At 41.3% G+C, this 27195-nt stretch overlaps 1 pseudogene; it reads right to left on the bottom strand.

Moving 5' to 3' along the window:
- Window positions 1-7890: 7890 nt before the first annotated feature.
- The window catches only part of LOC115155049 (cadherin-7-like), a 92373-nt pseudogene continuing 73068 nt past the window's right edge, over window positions 7891-27195 (bottom strand).

Here is a 27195-nt window from a genome sequence, read left to right as displayed (position 1 = left end):
ATAATTGTACACTTCCTAAGGCTTCCACTAGATGTCAACAGTCTTTACAAAGTTGTTTGAGGCGTCTACGATGAACAGAGACCGAATGAGAAGGCTGGGAAGTTGGTCACCCAGGGAAGGACATCACTTCATTGGTTCGCGTTCAGGAGGGAGGATCCTCTGTTCCAAAACGTTTTTCAAGACACAGGAACCGTCCGGTTGAAATATTACTGAATCTTCACATTCTAAAGGCCCTAAAGATTGATGTTTTACAACGTTTGACATGTTTGAACGAACGTAAATACAACTTTTTTTACTTTTCGCCGTGACATTGTCCGTGCGCTTCATTCGGAGTAGTTGAACTGAACGTGCGAACAACAAGGAGTTATTTGGACATAAATTCTGGAGTTTATCGAACAAAACAACATTTATTGTGGACCTGGGATTCCTGGAAGTGCCTTCTGATGAAGATCATCAAAGGTAAGGGAATATTTCTAATGCTATTTCTGATTTTAGATGACTCCAAAATGGTGGCTATCTGTATTGCCTAGTGTATTTTTCTGAGCTCAGTACTCAGATTATTGCAAAGATTGCTTTCCTCGTGAAGCTTTTTTGAAATCTTTCACAGCGTTAGTATAAAGGAGATGTTCATCTATAATTCTTTGAGTGACAGTTTAATATTTTATCAACGTTTATGACAAGTATTTTTGTAAATTGTGGCGCTGCTTCACCGTAAGTATTTGAGGGAAAATATTTCTGAACGCCACGCGCCAATGTAAAATGCTGTTTTTATATATAAATATGAACTTTATCGAACAAACAAATGCATGTATTGTGTAACATGATGTCCTAGGAGTGTCATCTGATGAAGATCGTCTAAGGTTAGTGCTGCATTTAGCTGTGTTTTGGGTATTTGTGATGCATGTAGTTGCTTTGAAAATGGCTGTGTTTTTTTGTGTCGATGTACTCTCCTAACATAATCTAATGTTTTGCTTTTGCTGTAAAGCCTTTTTGAAATGGACAACGTGGTTCGATTCAGGAGAAGGGTATCTATAAAATGGTGTAAAATAGTCCTATGTTTGAGAAATAGAAATGATTAGATTTGTGGTTTTGAATATGGCGCTCTGATTTTTCACTGGCTATTATCAAACTCAATCCCGCTAACGGGATTGGTGTCGTAAGAGGTTTTAAAGATCATATCACCTCTACCTTACCTGACACCCTAGATCCGCTTCAATTTGCTTACTGACCCAATAGATCCACAGACGATACAATCGCCATCACACTGCACACTGCCCTATCCCAACTGGACAAGAGGAATACCTATGTAAGAATGCTTTTCATTGACTATAGCTCAGCCTTCAACACGATAGAACTCTCCAAGTGAAGGTAGGAAACAACACCTCCCCTTCACTGATCCTCAACTCAGGGGCCCCACAAGGGTGCGTGCTCAGCCCCATCCTGTATTCCCTGTTCACCCGTGGCCACAAACGCCTCCAACTCAATCATCAAGTTTGTGGACGACACAACCATAGTAAGCCTGATTACCAATAATGACGAGGCAGTCTACAAGGAGGAGGTGAGGGCCTTGGCAGAGAAAATGGTGGCAGGAAAATAACATCTCCCTCATGGACTTCAGGAAAAAGCAGAGGGACCATGCCCCATCCACATCGACCGCAGCAGAGAAGGTGGAAAGCTTCAAGTTCCTCGGCGTACACATCACACAACAGCGTTTTGGCTTGGCCCCTAAGACCCTCACAAACTTTTACAGATGCACAATTGAGAGCATCCTGGTACGGCAACTGCACCACCTGCAACCGCAGGGCTCTCCAGAGGGTGGTGCGGTCTGCCCAACCCATCACCGGGGGCACAATGCCTGCCCTCCAGGACACCTACAGCATCTGTTGTCACAGGAAGGCCAAACAGGTCATCAAGGACATCAACCACCTGAAACAATGGCCTGTTCACCCTGCTATCGCAAGGCAATCAGACTGTTAACCTCTACGGGCTAGGGGGCAGCATTGAGAATTTTGGAAAAAATATGTGCCCATTTTTAACTGCCTCCTACACCAACTCAGAAGCTAGAATATGCATATTATTGTTCAGGTTTGGATAGAAAACACCCTAAAGTTTCTAAATCTGTTTGAATGGTGTCTGTGAGTATAACAGAACTCCTATGGCATGCAAAAACCTGAGAAGGTTTCATGCAGGAAGTACCCTGTCTGACAAGGTGTGGTTGTTCTTGCTTCTGTTTATTGAAGAGTCAGGATCTTAGCTGTAACGTGACAATTCCTAGGGCTCCAATAGGCTCTCAGAACCCGGGAAAAACCTGAACGATGACGAGGCAGCCTCAGGCTGAAACACATTATCTCCTTTTCCAAGTGGCCCATCAGGGGACAATAGAATTAGGCGCGTGCGCGATTCGCCCCCGTGGAGTATTTTCATTCGGCTGTTTAGCTAATTGCAGATTCCCGGTCGGAATATTATTGGTTTTTTACGAGATAAATTGCATAAAAATTGATTTTAAACAGCGGTTGACATGCTTCGAAGTACGGTAATGGAATATTTAGAAATTTTTTGTCACGTTCTGCGCCATGCGAACGACCGTGATTTAGCATTCTGATAGTGTCTAGAACGCACGAACAAAACGCCGCTGTTTGGATATAACAATGGATTATTTGGGACCAAACCTACATTTGTTGTTGAAGTAGAAGTCCTGGGAGTGGATTCTGACGAAGAACAGGAAAGGTAAGACCATTTTTCTTATAGGAAATGTGATTTTGGTGAAGGCTAAACTTGCCGGGTGTCTAAATAGCTAGCCCGTGATGGCTGGGCTATGTACTTAGAATATTGCAAAATGTGCTTCATCCGAAAAGCTATTTTAAAATCTGACATATCGAGTGCATAGAGGAGTAATGTATCTATAATTCTTAAAATAATTGTTATGCTTTTTGTGAACGTTTAGTGTGAGTAATTTAGCAAATTGTTAGTAAATTCCCCGGAAGTTTGCGGGGGTATGCTTTTTCTGAACGTCACATGCTAATGTAAAAAGCTGCTTTTTGATATAAATATGAACTTGATTGAACAGACATGCATGTATTGTATAACATAATGTCCTAGGTGTGTCATCTGATGAAGATCATAAAAGGTTAGTGCTGCATTTAGCTGTGGTTTAGGTTTTTGTGACATTATATGCTAGCTTGAAAAATGGGTGTCTGATTATTTCTGGCTGGGTACTCTGCTGACATAATCTAATGTTTTGCTTTCTTTGTAATGCCTTTTTGAAATCGGACAGTGTGGTTAGATTAACGAGAGTCTTGTCTTTAAATAGCTGTAAAATAGTCATATGTTTGAGAAATTGAAGTAATAGCATTTCAAACGTTTTAAAAATCGCGCCACAGGATTACACTGGCTGTTACGTAGGTGGGACGAATTCGTCCCGCCGGTTCCATAGAGGTTAACCTCTCTGGGACAGTGGGACGCTTGCGTCCCACCTACTCAACAGCCAGTGTAATCCCGTGGAGCGATATTCAAATACCTTAGAAATGCTATTACTTCAATTTCTCAAACATATGACTATTTTACACCATTTTAAAGACAAGACTCTCGTTAAAACCTCTTATGGCTAGGGGGCAGTATTTTCACGGCTGGATAAAAAACGTACCCGATTTAATCTGATTATTAGTCCTGCCCAGAAACTAGAATATGCATATAATTATTAGCTTTGGATAGAAAACACTCCAAAGTTTCTAAAACTGTTAGAATGGTGTCTGTGAGTATAACGGAACTCATTTGGCAGGCCAAAAGGTGAGAAGATTCTGTACAGGAAGTACCCTGTCTGACCATTTCTTGCCCTTCTTTGTCATCTCTATTCATTACAAAGGATCTCTGCTGTTACGTGACACTTCCTACGGCTCCAATGGGCTCTCAGAGCCCGGGAAAAACCTGAATGACGTAATTCAAAGCCCTGGCTGAAACACACGAGCGCTTTTGCTAAATGGTCTATCAGAGGACAAAGGGCTTCATGCTCGTGCACTGGCCGCCCCCGCCTTTCTGTTTTTCCCCCTATTTACCGAAACGCAGATTCCTGGTCGGAATATTATCGCTTTGTTACGATATAAATTGCATAAAAATGGATTTTAAACAGAGGTTGACATGCTTCGAAGTACAGTAATGGAATATTTAGAATTTTTTTGTCACAAAATGTGCCATGCGCACGACCCTGATTTACCATTTCGGATAGTGTTCAGAACGCATGAACAAAACGCCGCTGTTTGGATATAACTATGGATTATTTGGAACCAAACCAACATTTGTTATTGAAGTAGAAGTCCTGGGAGTGCATTCTGACGAAGAACAGGAAAGGTAAGACCATTTTTCTTATAGTAAATCTGAATTTGGTGAAGGCTAAACTTGCCGGGTGTCTAAATAGCTAGCCCGTGATGGCTGGGCTATGTACTTAGAATATTGCAAAATGTGCTTCATCCGAAAAGCTATTTTAAAATTGGACATATCGAGTGCATAGAGGAGTTCTTTATCTATAATTCTTAAAATAATTGTTATGCTTTTTGTGAACGTTTATCGTGAGTAATTTAGTAAATTGTTAGTAAATTCCCCGGAAGTTTGCGGGGGGGTATGCTAGCACCCAATCGGACAGTGTGGTTAGATTAATGAGAGTCTTGTCTTTAAAATGCTGTAAAATAGTCATATGTTTGAAAAATGGAAGTTTTCGGATATTAGAGAAATTTGTATATCGCGCCACGCCCATCATTGGATATTGGAGCAGGTGTTCCGCTAGCGGAACATCTAGATGTAAGAGGTTTTAATCTAACCACACTGTCCGATTTCAAAAAGGCTTTACAACGAAAACAAAACATTAGATTATGTCAGCAGAGTACCCAGCCAGAAATAATCAGACACCCATTTTTCAAGCTAGCATATAATGTCACATAAACCCAAACCACAGCTAAATGCAGCACTAACCTTTGATGATCTTCATCAGATGACACACCAAGGACATTATGTTACACAATATATGCATGTTTTGTTCAATCAAGTTCATATTTATATCAAAAACCAGCTTTTTACATTAGCATGTGACTAGCATGTGACTAGCATTCCACGTGACTAGCATACTCACGATAAACGTTCACAAAAAATAATTATTATTTTAAGAATTTTAAGAATTAAAGATACAGAACTCCTTTTTGCAATCGCTATGTCCGATTTTAAAATAGCTTTTCGGTGAAAGCACATTTTGCAATATTCTGAGTAGATAGCCCGGCCATCACAGGCTAGCTATTTTGACACCCACCAAGTGTGGTACTCACCAAACTCAGAATTACTATTAGAAACATTTTATTATCTTTGCTGTTCTTCGTCAGAATGCACTCCCAGGACTTCAACTTCAATAACAAATGTTGGTTTGGTTCCAAATAATCCATAGTTATATCCAAATACCGGCGTTTTGTTTGTGCGTTCAAGACGCTATCCGAAGTTTAAAGAAGGGTGATGCGCCCGACGAATTTCGTGACAAAAAATGTCAAAATATTCCATTACCGTACTTCGAAGCATGTCAAACGCTGTTTAGCCTCTCTGGGCCAGTGGGACGCCCACCTACTCAACAGCCAGTTGAATCCCGTGGCGCGTTATTCAAATACCTTAGAAATGCTATTACTGAATTTCTCAAAAATATGACTATTTTACAGCATTTTAAAGACAAGACTCTCGTTAATCTAACCACACTGTCCGATTTCAAAAAGGCTTTACAACGAAAGCAAAACATTAGATTATGTCAGCAGAGTACCCAGCCAGAAATAATCAGACACCCATTTTTCAAGCTAGCATATAATGTCACATAAACCCAAACCACATCTAAATGCAGCACTAACCTTTGATGATCTTCATCAGATGACAATCTTAGGACATTATGTTATACAATACATGCATGTCTGTTCAATCAAGTTCATATTTATATCAAAAAACAGCTTTTTACATTAGCAGGTGACTAGCATGTGACTAGCATTCCCACCGAACACTTACGGTGAATTTACTAAATTACTCACGATAAACGTTCACAAAAAACATAACAATTATTTTAAGAATTATAGATACAGAACTCCTCTATGCACTCGATATGTCCGATTTTAAAATAGCTTTTCGGTGAAAGCACATTTTGCAATATTCTAAGTAGATAGCCCGGCATCACAGGGCTAGCTATTTAGACACCCAGCAAGTTTAGCATTCACCAAAGTCATATTTACTATAAGAACATTTTTATTACCTTTGCTGTCTTCGTCAGAATGCCTGTTTACATTCAACGAGAGAGAAAGTAAAAGCATGCTATCCCCTCATGCACGAGCCTCAGTCTAAAGGCCCTCTGATAGAGCACTTGCCAAACGCGCTAGTGTGTTTCAGCCTGGGCCTTGAATTACGTCATTCAGCTTTTTCCCGGGTTCTGAGAGCCTATGGGAGCCGTAGGAAGTGTCACGTTACAGCAAAGATCCTCAGTCTTCAATAAAAAGAGCCAAGATTAACAAGAACTTGTCAGACAGGCCACTTCCTGTTCAGAATCTTCTCAGGTTTTTGCCTGCCATATGAGTTCTGTTATACTCACAGACACCATTCCAACAGTTTTAGAAACTTTAGGGTGTTTTCTATCCAAAGCCAATAATTATATGCATATTCTAGTTACTGGGCAGGAGTAGTAACAAGATTAAATTGGGTACGTTTTTTATCCGGCCGTGTAAATACTGCCCCCTGCCCTAACAGGTTAAAATCAATTTTTATGCTATTTTTCTCGTAAAAAAGCGTTAATATTCCGACCGGGAGTCGTTGTTTTCGTTCAAAGAGAGAGAAAGTAAACATGGTGTCGGCTCGTGCACGCGCCTCCAGTCTCATTGTCCTCAGATCGACCACTTACAAAATGCGCTACTGTTTTTCAGCCAGGGCCTGCAAAGCCACCATTCATCGTTCTGGCGCCTTCTGAGAGCCTGTGGGAGCGTTAGAAAATGTCACATCATGCCAGAGATTCCCTGTTTTGGTTAGAGATGATCAAGAAGGCCAAGAAAAAGTCAGAGAGAGCGCTTCCTGTTTGGAATCTTCTCAGGTTTTGGCCTGCCAAATGAGTTCTGTTATACTCAGAGACACCATTCAAACAGTTTTAGAAAGTTTAGGGTGTTTTCTATCCAAATCAAACTAAATTATATGCATATTCTAGTTACTGGGCAGGAGTAGTAACCAGATTAAATCGGGTTCGTTTTTTATCCGGCCGTGCAAATACTGCCCCCTATCCCCAACAGGTTAAATAGCCATTAATAGCCGGCTACTGCCCCATATACATAGACATGGAATCACTGGTCACTTTAATAATGGAACACTAATCACATGAATAATGTTTACATACTGCTTTACTCATTTCATATGTATATACTGTATTCTATTGTACTGTATTTTAGTCAATGTCACTCCGACATTGCTTGTCCTAATATTTATTATTTTACTTTTAGATTTGTGTGTATTGTGATTTGTTAGATATTACTGCACTGTTGGAGCTAGGAACACAAGCATTTCGCTACACCCGCATCTGTTAAATATGTGTATGTGACCAATAAAATTTGATTTGATGTTTGGTTTTTCTTTGTGAGTCTGACTTAATACGTTTTCTTCATAATCTCTGTGAAAAACACAGAACAAAAACAAAACGTCGACACTCTTCATGACTTTCAAATGAACAGTTGAGTGACTACTCTACCGATTAGCCACCGGAGACTGGGCACTTCAGGAAAAAAGGTTTTGTTTTTTTACGAAAAGAGCAAGAGAATTCATCAAAGCAAGACTGCTGGGTCTGTGCCCATGTCAGGAATGAGAGAACAGGTTTCTCCACATAAATATACTGTAGCCTACCATGTACGCTGGACCTCAGCCCAATTTTGAAACCTTTTAATGTTTTTGCTCACAAGGTTTCCTCTTCCGTCAACTCACTTTTGAAATGACTTGTCAAAACATGCCAAGTCACCCCTTTTGAAATCCAAAATCCAAGGCAGATAAACAAACCCAACCTTTGAAGTAATTAGTATTTTTCCAATCTGACTTTGTTTTCACAGACTCTCACCCCCTTTTCTGCCCTTTGGTAGTTTAGTTGTTCATTTTCTTTTTTTATCACAACACATTTGTTGTCTAAGTTCAGGAATGTTTTGGCTATGACAACACGCTGTTGCCGTTGCTCTTGCCGTCGTTGTTGCCATACAGGTCGGCTAGCTTCTTGAAACGTGGCCCCCAGGTGCTGAGATAGTCATAGTTCTGCTCCGAGTCTGTACTTAGCGACTCCAAGGAGCTTAACGATTCAGCTACCGAGCCACTCCCCTCAAAGGCGTACGTCTGCAAAGAGTCATACGGCGGAGCTGACGGCTCAACATCTGCATCTTTCAGCCGGTCCCAGATGAACTCTCGGAACACCACATTGTCTGGCAGGGTTTTATAGACAGGCTGCGAGGAGGAGGACATTGGGTAGGGGAAGAAGGTGTGGGTGTCAGGGGTGACGTCTCGCCGGACCTTGGGGTCTCTGATGACGTTGAGGTTGCGGAGGGCTACCATGTCGAAGGCCTCCGTGTCTTCCTCTCCTCCACCCTCGTCGTCGTAGCGGACGATGTTCTCCCTCACGTCCCTTGCATCCTCCAGAATCAACGGTTCCTTCTTCTTCCGACGCATCGACACGATCAGCAGCACCATCACTGAACAATGGAAAAGAAGAGAAAGAGAGAGAAAGGAGGAGAAGGAGGAAGGGGGGGTCTGGGTAAATGTTTATTCATCGCCAGTTTAGAATACTTCCAATGACCATTTCTTTAATATAAAGGCATAGTACATTTAGGATGATACATCTACATTAGATAATAGCCCATATTTGATGAATGTGAAAATGAAATGTTGAAACATTTCAGATGAATATGTCCTTGAATCAATACATTTCTCTCCTCTATCCTCCATTTTGTGCACTACTTCCATGTCCCAAAACCATAACTCTCCTCACCAAAGCAAACTGGCAAATGTCTAATGATCCGTCATTCATCAATGTCGCACTGGTGCAGTGAAATATCGCTCTGTGAACCCATATTTCTTCCCCTAACTGCATCTGGCTTCCGCGGGCTAGTGTGAGGTCACCAGGAAAGCGAATGCAAACACCGCTTCACACCTCATAATAATAGAGAAAATGTAGGGGTGGAAGGGGTGGGAAAGACACAGATGAATGGAGATTCTTCTGACTGCTGTTTGGTGACCATTTTCTGACAGCATGACTCCTTGCTGCTTTTCTTTCTGTCTGATCAATTTTCTCTCTTTCTTTCTCTTAGGAAAAAGCATCTCTGTCTGTGTCTTCCTCTTTTTTTCTACATAGAGGCCTATAGTATCCATAGCCATGGGAATTAGGGGTGCAGCAGCACCGCCTGATAAAAATAATTAAATATATACACATACATACACACATATATACATACACATATATATCTATACAGTGCCTTCGGAAAGTATTCAGCCTTATTCTAAAATTGATTAAATCGTTTTTTTCTGCTCATCAATCTACACACAATACCACATAATGACTAAGCAAAAACAAATGTTTGCTAATTTATAAAAAATAAAAAACAGAAGTATCACATTTAAATAAGTATTCAGACCCTTTACTCAGTACTTTGTTGAAGCACCTTTGGCAGCAATTACAGCCTAGAGTCTTATTTGGTATGACGCTGCAAGCTTGGCACACCAGTATTTGGGGAGTTTATCCCATTCTTCTTTGCAGATCCTCTGAAGCTCTATCAGGTTGAATGGGGAGCATTGCTGCACATTTATTTTCAGGTCTCTCCAGAGAAGTTTGTTTGGGTTCAAGTCCGGGCTCTGGTTGGGCCACTCAAGGACATTCAGAGACTTGTCCCAAAGCCACTCCTGCGTTGTCTTGGCTGTGTGCTTAGGGTTGTTGTCCTGTTGGAAGGTGAACCTTCACCCCAGTCTGAGGTCTTAAGCAGGTTTTCATCAAGGATTTCTTTGTACTTTGCTACATTCATCTTTGCCTCGATCCTGACTAGTCTCCCAGCCCCTGCTGCTGAAAAACAGCATGATGCTGCCACCACCATGCTTCACTGTAGACATGGTGCCAGGTTTCCTCCAGACCCTTGCCTGTCCTGACCCTCTACCCGCCCGCCTGACCACTCTGCCTGTCCTGACTCTGTACCAGCCGCCTGACCACTCTGCCTGTCCCTGACCCTGAGCCTGCCTGCCGTCTTGTAACTTTGCTCCACCTCTGGATTTTCCGACCTCTACCTGACCTGAGCCTGCTAAACTTCTTCCAATTAAGAATGATGGAGGCCACTGTGTTCTTGGGGACCTACAATGCTGCAGAATTTTTGTTTGTGCCCTCCCACAGATATGTGCCTCGACACAATCCTGTCTTGGAGCTCTATGGACAATTCTTTCAACCTCATGGCTTTTAATCTGACATGCATCGTCAACACTGGGACCTTATATAGACAGGTGTACCTTTCCAAATCATGTCCAATTAATTGAATTTACCACAGGTGGACTTGATATGTAGAAACATATCAAGGATAATTAATAGAAACAAGATGCACCTGAGCTCAAATTTGAATCTCATAGCAAATGGTCCAAATACTTATGTCAATAAGGTATCTGTTTTTATTTTAAATAAATTAGCAAAACATTCTAAAAGGGTGTTTTTGCTTTGTCGTGGCGTATTGTGTGTATTCCTTTTTAGAATAAGGCTGTAACATAAGAAAATACTTTCCGATATCACTGTACTTCCATTCATTTTTTTCAACTGGTACCGGGGGACATTCAGACGAGACTTGTGAGGCCTGTGGGCATCATAGAGCAAAACAACCAACATGTACATGTTAGTGGGAGTGTCACCTTTCCATAGAGGCATTATTAGTGTGTAGCCCAAACTGTTTGGTTGCCAGAGACAGAAGTTGGCAGATCGGCTGAGTCCCTAGACGCTTGTTGGTGTCGTAGAGCAAAACAGAGAACACCATTGTGTTTGTGAGATTCTCATCTTTCCATTTCAACAGTTCGGAGGCTACACAGGATTTTGTGAGTTTTTTATTATGCTAATTTACACTCGGGGAAGGAAATCAACTCTAGGGGGTTAAACGGGCCTATTTATATAATGAACATGAAGCCTTATTTTGCTGTGACTGTGCATCTTCCCATTTACACACACACACACACACACACACACACACACACACACACACACACACACACACACACACACACACACACACACACACACACACACACACACACACCAAACCCCTCCCTCTGCCACTTACAACAATGATTAAATATAACTTCTTCCTCTCTGACAACAAGCGGTTTCAACTTGCTATTTGCATTTGAGGTTTGAGCCAACATAATCAGTTTTATAGACACTGAAACACATTGATACATTATTTTACTGTAATAGACAAGAATTTAACCTCAAACTGCACAAAGAGAAGACATTACTAAAACAGGAGTATCAATGAATATTGATTCTGGAAAATATATGCTCAGTTTCTGTCGCACGCGGTTAGCGCTAGCAGCATTTTAGCCACAGACTGTTAAACTAGCTGTCTAATTTGTGTTTTATAAATGTGCAATGAGCATCAAAAAATTATATTAGGCATTGGAAACTTATTCTCTTTCTGAGAAATAAGTTAGGCCACTTTCTTAATATTTAACCATGCAAGTTGGTGAGGAACAAATTCTTATTTACAATGACAGCCTACCAGGGAACAATGGGTTAACTGCATTGTTCAGGGGCAGAACAACAGATTTTTACCTTGTCAGCTCGGGGATTTGATCCAGCAGCCTTTTGGTTACTGGCCCAATGCTCTAAGCACTAGGCTACATCTGAACAAAGTGAACAGGCTAGCATGGTGTTCAAACAGTTGGACACGGACACAAGGGTGTGTTCATAACAATTCAACTGTTCTACCATTTTAATTAGCAAACAGATCCAAGCTGGCTAGACTTTAAATATAAAGATTAGTTTGCTACTCACTAGCATGTGGGCTTGTGCTTGAGAGATTGTTTATGAGACCTGTGTTATTTTCAACAATGCCTGCTACAAGAAGTTGGTAATTATTATTATGCATGGTTCTGGTTAAATTTGTCAAAAAAATTGCATTTTCATAGACAGACCTAAAAGCCAGATCAGTGATTATTGCAAAAAAAAAAAGCAGGTTAAACTATTTTGATAAAATAATTAGATTACTAGTGGGTCTTATGGTTGTGTAAGGCATGTATTTAGCCTAGGTATAATTTCACAAGCCCTGAATTCATTAGATTATTGCTGACTGTTTAATTAAAATGCAGTGTGTGTTATCTTTTATTGTAAAACAAAGCCTATTTAGAGGTAAAACATAGATATACAGTACCAGTCCAAAGTTTGGGCACACCTACTCATTCCAGGGTTTTTCTTAATACCCACATGTTTCAAGCAGACCACCATAATCTGTGTGCCCAAGAAAGTGAAGGTAACCTGCCTAAATGACTACCACCCTGTAGCACTCACGTTGGTAGCCATGAAGTGCTTAGAAAGGCTGGTCATGGCTCACAAAACCATCATCCCGGAAACACTAGACCCACGCCAATTCGCATACCACCCCAAAAGATCCACAGATGGCACATTCTCAATCGCACTCTACACTGCCCTATCCCACCTGGACAAAATGAACACCTATGTGAGAATCCTGGACTTCCTGACGGGCCGCCCCCAGGTGGTAAGGGCAGGCAACAACACATCTGCCATGCTGATCTCCAACACGGGGGCCCCTCAGAGGTGCATGGTTAGTCCCCTCCTGTACTCCCTGATCACCCATGACTGCGTGGCCAAGTACAACTCCAACACCATCATTACGTTTGCTGATGACACAGCGGTGGTAGGCCTGATCACCGACAATGATGAGACAGCCTATAGGGAGGAGGTCAGAGTACCTGGTAGTGTGGTGCCAGGACAACAACCTCTCCCTCAACGTGAGCAAAAGAAAGGAGATGATCGTGGACTACAGGAAAATGAGGGCTGGACACGCCCCTTTCACATCGACAGGGCTGTAGTGGAGCGGGTCGAGAGTTTCAAGTTCAAACTATCATGGTCCAAACACACCAAGAAAGTTGTGAAGAGGGCATGACAATGCCTTTACCTCCTCAAGAGACTGAAAAGACTTGGTGTGGATCCCCAGTTCTTCAAAAAGTTCTACAGCTGCACAATCAAGAGCATCCTGACCGCTTGCATCACCGCCTGGTATGGCAACTGCTCGGCATCCGACCGTCAGGTGATACAGAGGGTAGTGCGTACAGCCCAGTACATCACTGGGGCCAAGCATCCTGCCATCCAGGACCTATATACTTGGCTGTGTCAGAAGACGGTCCAAAAATAAATCTGAAGTTATCGGCACTCATAGTCAGACAGCCTGAACATCTTGATTCTATGTTTAATTGAGATCTTTAGTGAATAAAGCATTTAATGATCACTTTGACTGCTCTACGTATGGTCTGGATCACTAGTAGATGTGCAAATGTTTTTAAGAGCCACATTACTAATGAAGGGTCTGGGAAACACCTCATATACTAACGATACATCGTAAGAAGGTTCTAACGATGATCATAATGCTACAAAGGCTTTTGGAAAACAAGGCCCTATTCTAGTCTACTATGGCTGGAGGACACCTGGGCTGACAGCACCTGAGGACGCAGAAGCAGCAACACCCCTGGACTCTCTCCTCTGGGCTCTCCTCTTAGCCAAAACAATGCAATCACTCACAATCACGCCCCCAATTGCAGTGCCACAGATTCAAACATCCTTTGATGGAGACGCCAGATCTGGGAGCAAGGACAGAGAGGAGAGAGAAAAGGGTTGTGTGTTAATGCAAGAGGGGGAGGCAGGGAGGAGCGGAGGAGGACCCTTGCTCCCTTCGGCCTCAAAGTAGACTTTGATCTGAAGCTATTCTTGTGATTATTGTGACTTTGCTATTGTAATTGTTTGTAGGCTTATGTAGTCTAAATTGAATCTATGATCATATGCTATCCATTTGTTTTTTGTGTTGTTCTTTGTATGTCATTTTAATATTTGACAATTAACCAATGATATTAGGGCATACTTGGCCATGATTACAGACACCAGTGTGTGTCTTTTGACAATACATAAACGAGTCACCCTGCAGTGTTTGTGATTCTACCCTGATGAAGACAGCTTGCCTGTCGAAACGTTGGACATTACATTTTTGCATCTGAGCTCTTAGAGTGCGCAGCTCTCCTCTATTTTCAAGTTTTGCACTCCGCTAGCCAGCACCTCGCCTAAATAGGTGTGCATTTCTTTTTCCTCTAGGGGTGGAGGAGGGTCACGCAGGGAGAAGGGGTAGGGGACAGCAGAGAAGAAGAAGTGGAGGAGAGAGAGAATGGAGAATAAGGAGACAAAGTTAAGCAGCACAGACTGATGAAGGCAGATGAGGTCTCATGCACCCACGGATCAGCTCATGTACACACACACAAATACACGCATACGCACAAAAACAGATATAGGCTTGGACTGGAAGCCATAAGTTCTAAGCCTGTGGCCTGGGGCCATGCAATTGCTTTTCATTAGTAATGCTGGGTTCAGAACTCCACCACTACCTCTTTCCCCTGTTGCTCTTTTCATCTTCTCATTTATTATAAAAAGTATTCTCCTTTGCAATAAAAAGAAGGTTTACTTTTGCGAACTAAAATGTAAGTGAGTGTTGGCTGGCCCTATTGTATATCCTCCTTTTCCGCCTGAATGACGTGCCCAAAGTAAACTGCCTGTAGCTCAGGCCATGAAGCCAGGATATGCATATAATTGGTACCATAGAAATGTTAAAATAATGTGGGAGAATATAACACAATATATACATAGTAGGAGAAAATCCAAAGAACAACCAACTAGATTTTCTTTTGAGAGAGACCATCCTCTTTGAAATGCAAGAGAAAGGTCATATTGTAAAATAGCTCCCTGGCTTCCTATGGCTTCCACAGGGTGTCAGCAGTCTATGTTCAAGGTTTCAGGCTTGTAACTTCAAAAAACAAATAAGAAATATCAGTTTTTGTATGAGGACACAGTCTTAGAAATCCGTGTTTTTGCACTCCATGACGAAGTTGTGCAGCTGCTAAAATCAGTTTCCTATTGAATATACTTCTTTCCAAAATAAATATTATAGTTTGATTACATTTTAGGGTGTCTGAGGAGTAAATAGAAATGTATTTTGACTTGTTGAAACAAAGTTTAGGGGTAGATTTTTGGATTCATTCTCTGCAAGTTGAACAAGTGGATTACTCAAATCGATGGTGCCAACTAAACTGACTTTTTGGGTAATAAAAAATGATTTGATCTTACAACACGACATTACATGTTATAGCTGGGACCCTTTGGATGACAAATCAGAGGAAGATTTTCAAAAAGTAAGTGAATATTTCATCTTTATATGTGAATGTATGAAACCTGTGCCGGTGGAAAAATATTTTGATGTGGGCGCCGTCCTCAAACAATCGCATGGCATGTCTTTGCTGTAACAGCTCCTGTAAATCAGACAGTGCAGTTAGATTAACAAGAATTTAAGCTTTCAGCCGATATAAGACACTTATATATACCTAAATGTTTAAAACCCATCATAATTATTAGAATTTATTTGAATTACGGGCCCTTCAGTTTCACCGGAAGTTATTCCACTAGCGGGACACCGATACTTTTAAGACTCCATCTCAATGTTCAATTAAGTTCACCAGCGCATTAAACTATTCTTCGGACTGTGCTGTGATGTGGTGTAAAAACCCTGTCTCTGGATTTAATGGGCAATAATAAAGACCATTGGTGATGGTTCATTGTTGCATTTTGTTTGTGGCTTAGTTAATTAAATCTAATTTGTAAGTGCAATCATTAATAGAAAAACCTGCCAAAAAGTGAGAATCCTTTACACATACTGTACCTTCTCCCTATATCCACAAAGGCATGCCCAAACCCTGCAAACAATGAGTCGTTAGGACGTCCCCAGGTCGTCACGAAATGGTCGCTGAAGTCAACAGGCGGTTTCCCCTGCAGGTTTTGTCTAGTTCCCGGTTTGTCCCGGGCACTTCCCCGAGGACGTTTTTTAGGACTTTCTTGGGATGTTGGGTCATGGTCCCCTCAAGGTTTTTGTCTAGTTCCCGGTTTGTCCCAGGGACGTCACCCGATGGTCGCAAAGAAATGCTCTCCCACCAAAAACAGAAGATCTAACCATGGTACGCGCACCCTAGTTTCATTACACATCACCCTTTGTTACTGTTGCCAAGTACATCAAGGCCCTGATTCATGAACCACTGATCCAGTCACAGCTCTTTGGCAATGGTAGAGACACCCACACACAAACAGTGCTCTTGACATTGTGTTTTCAACATACATATTTGATACACAGTACATGACTACACTGTGTATGTGTATTCATACAATCATTATTATTTAACATGTCCTCACCTGGGATTTGAATTGACAACCTCTTGGTTCACAGCATTCTAATCATCCTGCTACGCCACCATGTCTGAATCAATGAGTACGGTTACATACACATGTGATTATTGTGGATAGTCTCTTTAATATAATAATTGTATTTTTAAACATTTACATGCTTTGCAAGAATAGCGATTTTCCTATTAATCCTGTTTACACATCTGAAATCAGGCTACCTAATGGTACTCTGATATATGCAGAAAATCGGCAATCAAAATAAATGTTTTACCACAGCGACCATGTTATTTTTGGGAAGCATATTTGATTCTGTGAAAACTACTTCAATGACGCATACATTCAGTTGCTCCGAATTCGCTTCACTCAAGCTAAAGAGGGAGGCTTGCTCGGCTGGTGCTAGCAAATGCGCAAATCAAATAATCGGCATTCCAGCGGTGTAAGGTTTACATGTCATAATAATTTGAACGATTTCTCAGAAAACCAGGTATTTTAATCGGCCTACGCTTACTTTGATTTTGAACAGACTCCGATTAAGATAAGCGGAGTAAGGTGTTTAGATGACTTTTGCAGAATCTGCCTACTGCCATAATCAGTTTAATATCTAATTATTACTGTGCATGTAAACATACTCAATGACTGATTTCAACACTTTCCACTTCAAAATCAATCTCAGCTCTGTTAAAAATACACTGAAAAAAAAATATTACATTTGTTGTGGTGATTCAGGAGTAACATTAAAACTGAATAATATGACCCACCAATATTAGACAACTATACTGAAAACCCAAACTCAAATTGCTGAAATAAGTAAATTAAATCAATTAGAGAAATGCGCAAATCAAATAATCGGCATTCCAGCGGTGTAAGGTTTACATGTCATAATAATTTGAACGATTTCTCAGAAAACCATGTATTTTAATCGGCCTACGCTTACTTTGATTTTGAACAGACTCCGATTAAGATAAGCGGAGTAAGGTGTTTAGACTTTTGCAGAATCTGCCTACTGCCATAATCAGTTTAATATCTAATTATTACTGTGCATGTAAACATACTCAATGACTGATTTCAACACTTTCCACTTCAAAATCAATCTCAGCTCTGTTAAAAATACACTGAAAAAAAATGGATGTGTCACTGCAACCTTGGCCAAAGCTTTTGATACGGTAGACCATTCCATTCTTGTGGGACGGCTAAGGAGTATTGGTGTCCCTGAGGGGTCTTTGGCTGGTTTGCTAACTATCTCTCTCAAAGAATGCAGTGTATAAAGTCAGAACATCTGATGTCTCAGCCACTGCCTGTCACCAAGGGAGTACCCCAAGGCTCGATCCTAGGCCCCACGCTCTTCTCAATTTACATCAAAAACACAGCTCAAGCAGTAAGAAGCTCTCTCAACCATTTACATGCACATGAAACAGTCTTATGCTCAGCTTATACTCAGCTCTACAACAAAGATTTCTTAGTGTCCAAAAAGTTATCTCTGCCCTTAACCTTGTTCAGAACACCTCCAAAACAAAGGACATGTTGTTTGGTAAGAAGAATGCCCCGGTGTGATTACCAGCTCTGAGGGTTTAGAGCTTGAGGTAGTCACCTCATACAAGTACTTGGAAGTATGGCTAGACGGTACACTGTCCTTCTCTCAGCACATATCAAATCTGCAGGCTAAGGTTAAATCTAGACATGGTTTCCTCTATCGTAATCCCTCCTCTTTCACCACAGCTGCCAAAATAACCCTGATTCAGATGACCATCCTACCCATGCTAGATTACGGAGACGTACTTTATAGATCTGCAGGTAAGGGTCCTCTTGAGAGGCTAGATGTTCTTTACCATTCGACCATCAGATTTGCCACCAATGCTCCTTATAGGACACATCACTACACTCTCTACTACTCTGTAAACGGGTCATCTCTGTAATTCCGTCGCAAGATCCACTGGTTGATTCTTATTTTTAAAACCTTCTTAGGCCTCACTCCCCCCTCTGAGATACCTACTGCAGCCCTCATCCTGCACATACAACACCCGTTCTGCCAGTGACATTCTGTTAAAGGTCCCCAAAGCACACACGCATCCCTGGGTCGCTCCTTTTTTCAGTTCACTGCAGCTAGCAACTGGAAGGAGCTGCAAAAAACACTCAAACATGACTGTTTTATCTCAAACTTTTCATTCAAAGACTCAATCATGGACACTCTTACTGACAGCTGTGGCTGCTTCACGTGATGTATTGTTGTCTCTACCTTCTTTCCCTTAGTGCTGTTGTCTGTGCCCAGTAATGTTTGTACCATGTATTGCTGCCATGTTGTGCTGCTACCATGCTGTGTTTTCATGTGTTGTCTTAGGTCTCTCTTTGTGTAGTGTTGTGGTGTCTCTCTTGTCGTGATGTGTGTTTTGTTCTATATTTTTATTTTATTTTTAATCCCCCGTCCCTGCAGAAGGCCTTTTGCCTTCTGTTAGGCCATCATTGTAAATAAGAATTTGTTCTAAACTGACTTGCCTAGTTGAATAAAGGTGTTAAATAAAAAATACCCAGCAGTGTAATGATGCATCCCAGAATGGCGACCAGGGCCCCTGTACTGAGGCCGGCAGGAAGTGTGTATGGCATGGCTCCACACGATTGGGCCACACCGTCCGAGTCACAGTCACACACGTTCACTGATAAGGTGTTGGTGCTACTGAGGGCGGGGCTTCCACTGTCGACAATCAACACGGGCAGTCGGTACAGCATCTGCTCCTGTCTACGAAACCCTCCATGTTTCGTTACGATAGATGCCGTGTTGTCTGGAAGGGAGGGTCATGAACATGATCAGTCAGGAAGAAGGGGAAGAGTATTTAGAGATCAGATTCTGCATAGTCTGTGATGAGCCTACAGACTGTGGATCAACCCTAGAATGATTGATATCATCTATAATTTAAAACAACTTTAATATAGGAGATTTCTTTATCTCACAAATCACATATACTATAGCTGCAGCGACAACTTTATACTGTTTTGTTTTCATGCTTTGTTTTTGCTTTGTTTTTTATGCTTTGTACTACAGTCCGCAAAAACGCTACAGTAAATACTACAGTATACAACAGTCTGCAAAAACACAACAGTAAATACTACAGTATACTAGTCAGCAAAAACACTACAGCAATTAGTACAGTATATACAACACTTTTTTTCACCAGTATTTATACTATAGTAAACTGTAAATACTGCAGTATACTATAGTATTCCTACCGTAGTATATATACACACAATAGTATTTTTTTCAATTGGGCAGTGACATATGAATAGTAACAACTGAGGAATAGAAGAGAAAGCTCAGAGGCATAATGTCAGGGAAGTCCAGACCAGAAAAAATTGACATAGGAGGAAAATATTTTGTGCAAATGGACATGATACAATTAGAGATTAAATTATACTTTCAAATTGGGTCATTACATTTCAAAACCTGTTTTTGCCTCCACACTTCTAAACCTGCAATTAACATTCATAGATATTCTTATCCATTGAATGGATTTAAAGGTGAAAGAAACATGAATAAGCCATCAGAATCATCCTCAGAAAGTATATTTCAGTAACTACTTTCAATCAAAAAGGTCTTGAAATGTCTAATGTTTGAAAATCCAATATTTACAAAGAACACATCTCAATCCACATTTGCAGTACTGTTGTGGCCATGGTTGACCCTGATCTTACATACCTTACAAACCCTGATCCCTTACATTAAAAATGTTCCTCACATTCTTCTCTGTTGTCAGTAATGGACTGTTGTGAGATAATTGGAGTAATTTGACGAGGAGGAGACACCTACCTTTGTTGTCTCGGAGAGTGAAGTTGGTGTTGCTAGCCACAGACGCAGGTAGGGCAAAGTAGAAGCGATGACCACTGGGAGGCTCATCCTTGTCCACGGCGCTGATGGTCTGGATGACCTGTGGAACACATGACCACACACAACCACTATGATTGTCTGAACCTCTAATGACACAACCAAATTGTGAAGCTGATCGGTTGATTCATTGTTTGATTGATACAATTGCCTAATTGTTGCCGCTAAAGGTCATAAATCCATATCTGTAGTTTCTTTGTTTTAGTCTGGCATCTCCATAAGAATGAATTAACTGTGCTGGTTGAACATGGTGCCTAATTGCATTCACAGGTTAGGATTAATTTACAAACTAGCATAAATCTCGCTTAACACAAGGCCAATGCAATAGTGTAACTAAAATGGTGCAAATAAAGCAGATTTGGAGTCATAGGAAATATTTATTTTGTAACGTTGGCTATGATTTTAAATCACTTAACACTTGCAGTAAGTTCTTATTTGGCAAGAGGAGCCTACTGCAGCCTTTTAGGGATGAGATTCTCTCTGAAACATTATAGGGATGGATTAAATTGTTTTTTCCCCCTCATCAATCTACACACAATAACCCATAACGACAAAGCAAAAACAGGTTTTTAAAAATGTTTGCAAATGTATTAAAAATAAATAACTGAAATATCACATTTACGTAAGTATTCCGACCTTTTAATCAGTACATTTTACATTTACATTTTAGTCATTTAGCAGATGCTCTTATCCAGAGCGACTTACAGTAGTGAGACATTTCATTTCATGCATTTTTTTTATTTTTTATTTTTTTTGTACTGGCCCCCCGTGGGAATCGAACCCACAACCCAGGCGTTGCACACTCCATGCTGGCATTGCAAACACCATGCTCTACCAACTGAGCCACAGGGAAGACAACTTTGTTAAAGCACCTTTGGCATCAATTACAGCATTGAGTCTTTTTGGGTATGACGCTACAAGCTTGGAGCAATTGTATTTGGGGAGTTTCTCTCATTCTTCTCTGCAGATCCTCTCAAGCTCTGTCAGGTTGGATGGGGAGCGTCGCTGCACAGCTATTTTCAGGTATCTCCAGAGATGTTAGATCGAGTTCAAGTCCGGGCTGTGACTAGGCCACTCAAGGACATTCAGAGACTTGTCTTGAAGCCACTCCTGTGTTGTCTTGGCTGTCTTCTTAGGGTCATTGTCCTGTTGGAAGGTGAACCTTCGCCCCAGTCTGAGGTACTGAGCGCTCTGGAGCAGGTTTTCATCAAGGATCTCTCTGTACTTTGCTCTGTTCAAATTTCCCTTGATCCTGACTAGTCTCCCAGTCCCTGCAGCTGAAAAACATCCTCAAAGCATAAGGATGCCAACACCATGCTTCACCATGGGGATGGTGCCAGGTTTCCTCCAGACGTGACGCTTGGCATTCAGCCCAAAGAGTTCAATTTTGGTTTCATCAGACAATATAATCTTGTTTCTCATGCTCTGAGTCTTTTAGGTGCCTTTTGGTAAACTCCAAGCGGAGGTGCCTTTTGGTAAACTCGCCACTTTACCATCTCGCCACTTTACCATAAAAGCCTGATTGGTGGTGCTGCAGAGATGGTTGTCCTTCTGGAAGGTTCTCCCATCTCCACAGAGGAACTCTGGAGCTCTGTCAGAGTGACCCTGACCAAGGCCCTTTTCCCCCGATTTCTCAGTTGGCCCGGTGGCCAGCTCTAGGAAGAGTCTTGATGGTTACAAACTTCTTCCATTTAAGAATGATGGAGGCCACTGTGTTCTTGGGCACCTTCAATGCTGCAGAATGTTTTTGGTACCCTTCCCAAGATCTATGTCTTGACACAATCCTGTTTTGGAGCTCTACGGACAATTCCTTCAACTTCATGGCTTAGTTTTTGCTCTGACATGCACAGTCAATTGTGGGACCTTATATAAACAGGTGTGTGCCTTTCCAAATCATGTCCAATCAATAACATTTACCACAAGTGAACTCAATCAAGTTGTTGAAACATGTCAAGAATGATCAATGGAAACAGGATGCAACTGTGCTCAAATTCGAGTCTCATAGCAAAGGTAAATAAGGTATTGATGTTTTTTTTATAAATTAGAAAAAAATCTAAAATCCTGTTTCTGCTTTGTCATTATGAGGTATTGTGTGTAGATTGATGATGTTTTATTTAATACATTTAAATAAAACATTTAATGTTTTATTTAATACATTTAGAATAAGGTTGTAGTGTAGCAAAATGTGGAAGAAGTCAAGGGGTCTGAATACTTTCAGAATGCACTGTAACTACTCATAAACCAACATTTAACATGTCAAATATCCCCTTATCAGAGTACAATAAACTAACATTTAGCTTAACCTCTACACAGACTTGTGTCAACATCACGATTATGTAGTGGTCTGACTAAAGCAACTGAAATGTGTGGTGCCTCTCGAAGTGGCAGTTTGGGCCCTGGTCAAAAGTAATGCACTATAAAAGGAATATGGTACCATTTGGGAAGCAATCCCAGGGCCATCATAGTGAATGATATACACAGCCATTCACACATCTACAGTCTAGCATGGTGTACTGTCACCACTGCTTCAAATCAAGTTGTCCAAATTTGAAGCCAGAGAGAATAAGAAAAACCTCAAACTTAAGACATCCCTCAAAAACCATGGACCACATCCACATCCAAAATAGCTGTTTTCACATCTTAAATTTCAAATGTGAAACCATATTTACATATGTATTAATGTTTAGTTTACAACATAACATTTTCACTTGAGGAGAATAAGATGTTTTCACCTCATGTGAATTGCAGATTCACATGTGAAAAACATTCAACATGCGAAAATCTCACTTTCACATATTGAATTGAAATTTCACGTGAAAAACATTCAGATGTGAAAATCACAGTTGCCGTTTCATATGTAAAAAGAAACATCAAAATGTGAAAATCTCACTTTTACATGTGAAATTGCAAGTTCAAGTGGAATAAAATCACGTGAAAATCTAATTTTCAGTTTCATATGTGAAAAACTTCCACATGTGATTGTTTTTCACATGTGAACTTGCAATTCCCCATGTGAAATTGAGATATTCACGTGAAAGGTTTTATCAAACGAAACTGCAAATGTTATTGTTTTTCACATTTGTAATTGCAGATTCACGTGTGGTTGAAATACTATTATTCTCCTCAGATGGTGTTACCATTAGGGATGTGATAAATGGAAAATTGTTCTTTCGTTTAAACTGCCAGCTTTCTGTTATAGTACCTTTCATGAAAAAAATTGAAAACAATATGTTTTAGGTTTAGTTATAGTGAAACATCAATTATGGTCTACATTTTGACAGTTTGTAGCAAAAGTGATATAATTTTATATTTTAGGGAGTGAACGTTATTTATAATTGTCACGTCCTGACCAGTAAAAGAGGTTATTTGTTATTGTAGTTTGGTCAGGACGTGGCAGGGGTGTGTTTGTTTTGTGTTGTCGGGGTTTTTGGGTTGTGTTCTATGTTTGGTATTTCTATGTTTTATTTTCTATTTTTTCTATTTCTATGTCTAGTTTATTGTTTTGACCTTCAATTGGAGGCAGCTGTTCCTCATTGCCTCTAATTGAAGGTCCTATTTAGTAGGGGTGTTTTTTCTATGGGATTTGTGGGTAGTTGTTCTTTGTATAGCCTAGTAGCCTTACAGGACTGTTTCATCAGTGTTTTTGTATACGTGTTTATTTTTGTTTTCCTTCTTCAATAAAAAAGAAGATTAGTATACATATTCCCGCTGCATTTTGGTCCAATCCCTACGACACCTGTGACAATAATAAGGATTACATGGAGAAAATCTGACCTATATTTTATTTATTTATTTCACCTTTATTTAACCAGGTAGGCAAGTTGAGAACAAGTTCTCATTTACAATTGCGACCTGGCCAAGATAAAGCAAAGCAGTTCGACAACATACAAAAACACAGAGTTACACATGGAGTAAAACAACATACAATCAATGATGCAGTAGAAAAAAATAAGACTATATACAATGTGAGCAAATGATGTGAGATAATGGAGGTAAAGGCAAAAAAATGCCATGGTGGCAAAGTAAATAAAGTATGGCAAGAAAAAACACTGGAATGGTAGATTTGTAGTTTGAAGAAAGTTAAAAGTTAAAATATAAATAATATGGTGCAAAGGAGCAAAATAAATAAAATAAATAAATACAGTAGGGGAAAAGGTAGTAGTTTGGGCTCAATTAAAGATGGGCTATGTACAGGTGCAGAGATCTGTGAGCTGCTCTGACAGCTGGTGCTTAAAGCTAGTGAGGGAGATAAGTGTTTCCAGTTTTAGAGATTTTTGTAGTTCGTTCCAGTCATTGGCAGCTGAGAACTGGAAGGAGAGACGACCAAAGGAGGAGTTGGCTTTAGGGGTGACCAGAGAGATATACCTGCTGGAGCGCGTGCTACAGGTGGGTGCTGCTATGGTGACCAGTGAGCGGAGATAAGGGGGGACTTTACCTAGCAGGGTCTTGTAGATGACCTGGAGCCAATGTGTTTGGCGACGATGATGAAGTGAAGGCCAGCCAACGAGAGCATACAGGTCGCAGTGGTGGGTTGTATATGGGGCTTTGGTGACAAAACGGATGGCACTGTGATAGACTGCATCCAGCTTGTTGAGTAGGGTATTGGAGGCTATTTTGTAAATGACATCGCCGAAGTCGAGGATTGGTAGGATGGTCAGTTTTACGAGGGTATGTTTGGCAGCATGAGTGAAGGATGCTTTGTTGCGAAATAGGAAGCCAATTCTAGATTTCACTTTGGATTGGAGATGATTGATGTGAGTCTGGAAGGAGAGTTTACAGTCTAACCAGACACCTAGGTATTTGTAGTTGTCCACAAATTCTAAGTTAGAACCGTCCAGAGAAGTTATGCTGGATGGGCGGGCAGGTGCAGGCAGCGATCGGTTGAAGAGCATGCATTTAGTTTTACTTGTGTTTAGGAGCAGTTGGAGACCACGGAAGGAGAGTTGAATGGCATTGAAGCTCGTCTGGAGGGTTGTTAACACAGTGTCCAAAGAAGGGCCAGAAGTATACAGAATGGTGTCGTCTGCGTAGAGGTGGATCAGAGATTCACCAGCAGCAAGAGCGACATCATTTATGTATACAGAGAAAAGAGTTGGCCCAAGAATTGAACCCTGTGGTACCCCCATAGAGACTGCCAGAGGTCCAGACAGTAGGCCCTCCGATTTGACACACTGAACTCTGTCAGAGAAGTAGTTGGTGAACCAGGCGACGCAATCGTTTGAGAAACCAAGGCTACTAAGTCTGCCGATGAGGATGTGGTGATTAACAGAGTCAAAAGCTTTGGCCAGGTCAATGAATACGGCAGCACAGTAATGTTTCTTATCGATGGCGGTTACGATGTCGTTTAGGACCTTGAGCGTGGCTGAGGTGCACCCATGACCAGCTCTGAAACCAGATTGCATAGCGGAGAGGGTGCGGTGGGATTCAAAATAGTCGGTAATCTGTTTGTTGACTTGGCTTTCGAAGACCTTAGAAAGGCAGGGTAGGATGGATATAGGTCTGTAGCAATTTGGGTCAAGAGTGTCACCTCCTTTGAAGAGGGGGATGACAGCAGCTGCTTTCCAATCTGTGGGAATCTCAGACGACACGAAAGAGAGGTTGAACAGGCTAGTAATAGGGGTTGCAATAATTTCGGCAGATAATTTTAGAAAGAAAGGGTCCAGATTGTCAAGCCCAGCTGATTTGTAGGGGTCCAGATTTTGCAGCTCTTTCAGAACATCAGCTGAATGGATTTGGGAGAAGGAGAAATGGGGGAGGCTTGGGCGAGTAGCTGTGGGGGGTGCAGTGCTGTTGAATGCAGTAGGGGTAGTTAGGTGGAAAGCATGGCCAGCCGTAGAAAAATGCTTATTGAAATTCTCAATTATAGTGGGCTTATCGGTGGTGACAGAGTTTCCTATCCTCAGTGCAGTGGGCAGTTGGGAGGAGGTGTTCTTATTCTCCATGGACTTTACAATGTCCCAGAACTTTTTAGAGTTGGAGTTGCACGAAGCAAATTTCTGTTTGAAAAAGCTAGCCTTGGCATTTCTAACTGCCTGTGTGTATTGGTTTCTAACTTCCCTAAAAAGTTGCATATCGCGGGGGCAGTTCGATGCTAATGCAGAACGCCACAGGATATTTTTGTGTTGGTTAAGGGCAGTCAGGTCTGGGGAGAACCAAGGGCTATATCTGTTCCTGGTTCTAAATTTCTTGAAAGGGGCATGCTTATTTAAGATGGAGAGGAAGGCATTTTTAAAAAATAACCAGGCATCCTCTACTGACGGGATGAGGTCAATATCCTTCCAGGATACCAGGGCCAGGTCGATTAGAAAGGCTTGCTCGTTGAAATGTTTCAGGGAGCGTTTGACAGTGATGAGTGGAGGTCGTTTGACCGCTGACCCATTACGGGTGCAGGCAATGAGGCAGTGATCGCTGAGATCTTGGTTGAAAACAGCAGAGGTGTAATTAGAGGGCACATTGGTTAGGATGATATCTATGAGGGTGCCAGTGTTTGCGGCTTTGGGGTTGTACCTGGTGGGTTCATTAATAATTTGTGTGAGATTGAGGGCATCAAGCTTGGATTGTAGAATGGCTGGGGTGTTAAGCATGTCCCAGTTTAGGTCGCCTAGTAGCACGAGCTCTGAAGATAGATGGGGGGCAATCAGTTCACATATGGTGTCCAGAGCACAGCTAGGGGCCGAGGGGGGTCTATAGCAGGCGGCAACGGTGAGAGACTTGTTTTTGGAGAGGTGGATTTTTAAAGTAGAAGTTCAAATTGTTTGGGTACAGACCTGGATAGCAGGACAGAACTCTGCAAGCTATCTCTGCAGTAGATTGCAACACCGCCCCCTTTGGTCGTTCTATC

This window comes from Salmo trutta, chromosome 2, assembly GCF_901001165.1.
Source record: "Salmo trutta chromosome 2, fSalTru1.1, whole genome shotgun sequence".
In the NCBI taxonomy this organism is placed as follows: domain Eukaryota; kingdom Metazoa; phylum Chordata; class Actinopteri; order Salmoniformes; family Salmonidae; genus Salmo; species Salmo trutta.
The sequence above is the reverse complement of the archived record's forward strand: the minus strand, read 5'-3'. Positions and strand labels throughout refer to the sequence as shown.